This window comes from Priapulus caudatus, unplaced genomic scaffold, assembly GCF_000485595.1.
Source record: "Priapulus caudatus unplaced genomic scaffold, Priapulus_caudatus-5.0.1 Scaffold427, whole genome shotgun sequence".
NCBI lineage: Eukaryota > Metazoa > Priapulida > Priapulimorpha > Priapulimorphida > Priapulidae > Priapulus > Priapulus caudatus.
This window is the reverse complement of record NW_014577488.1, coordinates 151,146-154,776: the sequence shown is the minus strand read 5'-3', so window position 1 is coordinate 154,776 and position 3,631 is coordinate 151,146. Positions and strand designations below refer to the sequence as shown.

The 3,631-nt window shown below is 54.8% G+C and overlaps 1 protein-coding gene across 4 annotated transcripts in view; it reads left to right on the top strand.

Annotated features, from left to right (window-relative positions):
• The window catches only part of LOC106810290 (tankyrase-like protein), a 41,753-nt gene that overhangs the window by 31,604 nt on the left and 6,518 nt on the right, over nucleotides 1-3,631 (top strand). The gene's annotated exons all lie outside the window — the stretch shown is intronic.

The window sequence follows — 3,631 nt, the reverse complement described above, 5'->3', positions numbered from 1 at the left end:
CGTGTGTTTGATTGTTCTCAAACCATGAGTTAGCCGTGTGTTTGATTGTTCTCAAACCGTAAGTTGTCAGTGAACAAAGGAGGGGGCAAGTTTCTGCGTACTGTCGTACCGAGCAAGGCTGTAAAACAAGATATTTTTTCATGTCTCCAAAGTGATATGGCAAATGGCAAACTACTAGCTATAACTAACTAACTAACTAACTAACTAACTAACTAACTATCTGGTTATCGTTGTACAAATAGTTGCTATATTACCATCGTTGACTACATGTCACCACGAGAGTATTTCTAACCGTAAATGTGCGCGCACACGCTCGTACCGAGTGTTCAAGTTGTGAGGTGTGTGATCGCTTTCTCTCTCGTAGCGACACGACGAACGAGAAACACATTCCACAAGGTGACCCAATCGAGCTGTGCCGCGCGCTCACCGAGGCCATGAAGAGCATGAACATCGAGCTGCCGGACAACCAGGGGGCGACACCGCTGCACTACGCCGCCGAGCAGGGCGCGACGATCTGCTGCATGCACCTCATACAGGTGAGAGGGGCTCGTTACAGGTGAGAGGGGCTCGTTACAGGTGAGGGGCTCGTTACAGGTGAGGGGCTCGTTAGAGGTGAGAGGGGCTCGTTACAGGTGAGGGGCTCGTTACAGGTGAGGGGCTCGTTACAGGTGAGGGGCTCGTTGCAGGTGAGGGGCTCGTTACAGGTGAGGGGCTCGTTGCAGGTGAGGGGCTCGTTACAGGTGAGGGGCTCGTTACAGGTTAGTGGCTCAGTACAGGTGAGGGGCTCGTTACAGGTGAGGGGCTCGTTGCAGGTGAGGGGCTCGTTACAGGTGAGGGGCTTATTACAGGTGAGGGGCTCGTTGTTCGCTACAGATTTGCATCAGTGAAAGCCAGTGAGAGGCGAAAAGATGACGAAAGCTGGTGAGAGAGAGAGAATGAGGGCGAGGGGGAAAGAGAGAAGGGGGAGCAGGAGAGAGAAATAGTGATAGAGAGGGAGACAACGAGAGAGGAACAAGGGGGCAGAAAGAGAGAGGAGAGCAAGAAAGAAAGAGGAAGAGATGGAAGGCCAGAGGGGATAATTCCCCTGGTGAGATGGAACACCAATGATCAATCAAGATGGTTCGTGTTTGAGCTCCAGTTGTGCAGAAAGAAGTCAATATACCTGACTGGTATGGTATCAATGATATCTATCACCTTAGTAATTCTCCTTGAAGGTCTGTGGTTTGAACTGTCACAGGAAAACCTACTGATTTCTTGTGTTTCTCGGCAGAAAAACGTTAATATCAACGCACGAGATAACCATGGCAACACACCGCTATGTCTGGCCATCATGGCGAAACACATCAGGTTAGTCATTTTTTTTACCAATCTTAGGTTTTGTTAAACGTAACAAAATACTCATTATGATTACGTACATTACATTACGCCATTCTACTCCATCGTGCCGCGAAGGCGCGGTGGCGACACAGCCAGCCACAAGGCCCGCGGACGTCGCGAAGGAGCGTGCGACAAGGCCGCGGCGGACGGTGCGGCGAAGCCGTGGGGCGGACAGCGGAGGGCGCGGCGAAGGAAGCGTGCGACAAGGCGCCGCGGCGGAGCGTGCGCGGGAAGCGAGCGTGCGCGAAGGGGTGCTAATCACACTAACGAGCTGACGCGGACAGGACACGGTCGCGTTCTCCGCGAGCCGCCCTCGACACGGCAAATTTTACTCTACGGGGGCAAAATTTACTCTGCGATTGCAGCCACACAGTACAGCTGGTCCTCGCATGTGGGTAGGTCTGCTCGGAGTGGGTGACAGGTGGGGGTCGGTAGGTCAGTGCAAATGGAGAGCTTTGAAGCCGTGCATGCTGCATACAGTGGGAAATACTCCGGGAGTCAGTGCGAGCGCCGAGGACAAATGGCGGTACTGCGTGGCGAATAAATTAGACAGTATGCCCTGCATGACAATGCTGCGTAATTGTAGTTTGATCGATATTAACACTAGCAATCTATATCTATTGGTACTAATCTAGCAGGGAGCAATGGAATGACAGTAGGGTGCTAAACTAGCTGAGCTTCCACGGACGATATGATTTCACAGTCAGCCTCGTGCAACAATGCTGGGTTTACTCAAAAATACGCTTACACAACGCTGCGCAAACAATGCCTAGGTCAATAGTAGAAAACTCACCAACGAAGCTGCTCCAACCAACGCAAAATGGCACATTAAAAACAAATAAAACAACACATAATCAAAATAATGCGCTTGCAACTACAACGATGACAACAGACGACCCACTATGCCCCCACACCCCCACTTTGAACACACGCGAACGACCTATGCCGCCGAAACGGCCCACGTCACGTCGTTCAAATCTCGACGCTCGAAGGTCGGCCGTCAGCGCCCGCGGTCAATAGCGCGGTACCAACCACGGCCAACGGCAACCGCGCAATGCACACACGCAACGGCACTCACAAGGTGGACCACGCCCGCAGCACGCGTGCACTGCCCAGCACGCACACACAGCACGCTGCACGAACGTATTAAACACTGCTGGTAGCGAGAGGCAGCATCGCACGCAGAGGCGTGAAGCCCCTTTGCAGTCCGGCGACCTTCGCCATCGACCTGTCACGCATCTCGGCGAGCGCCAGCGAACGGAGCTCCTAGCAAAGGCAGACGCAAGTTAAAATTCAAGGCAATACGCGAAAGTGACAATTAATAAGACACTCACTTCAAGTTCGAGTTCGCCAAGTGTGGGAGAAGACAAACTTAACCTCCGGCTTCGCTGCCAGCCATTGAACACTTGGCGATCCACACAGGCGGCGCACCACACACACTTGGGAGAAGCACCTCCATGGAGCAGCAACTGCACACACCACAGCGGCCAACACTTAACATTGAGAGAGAGAGGCACGGGCGCCACCTACCACGAGGAGAGAGGAGCACAGGGCGCCACCTACCACGAGGAGAGAGAAGGCAGAGGCCGCCACCCGGTACGCACGAGGAGCAGAGCACAGGTGGCCACCATTACCACGAGGAGAAGAGAGCAGGGTTGCCACCCTACCACAAGGAGAAGAGCACGGGCACACTACCGACGAGCAGAGAGAGCATGGGCAGCCAACCTACCACGAGCAGAGAGAGCAGCGGTGCCACCTACACACGAGGAGAAGAGAGAGCAGGCGTGCCACCTACCACATAGGGAGAGAGAAGCACGGGCGCCACCGCGCTACCACGAGGAGAGAAGCACACGGGCCGCCAGCTACCGAACAAGAGGAGAGAAGAGAGCAGAGGCGGCCACCGTACCACGCTCACGAGGAAGAGACGGTGCCACCTACCACAGAGGAGAGAGAGCACAAGGCGCCACCATACCATGAGGCAGAGAAACATGGGCGCACACTACACGAGGAGAGGAGCACGAAGGCGCGCCAAACCCACCTACCACGAGAGGAGAAGAGGCCACAGGAATGCCCCCAGCCGACGACAAGGAGAAGAGGCACAGGTGACACCTACCACAAGGAGAGAGCAGCAAAAGGTGGCCACCTAACAGAGGAGATACGAGGCAGAGGCGCCACCATACGCACGAAGCAGAGAGCAGCACGGGCGCCACCTACCACGAGCAGAGAGAGCACGGGCGGCCACCTACCACGAGGA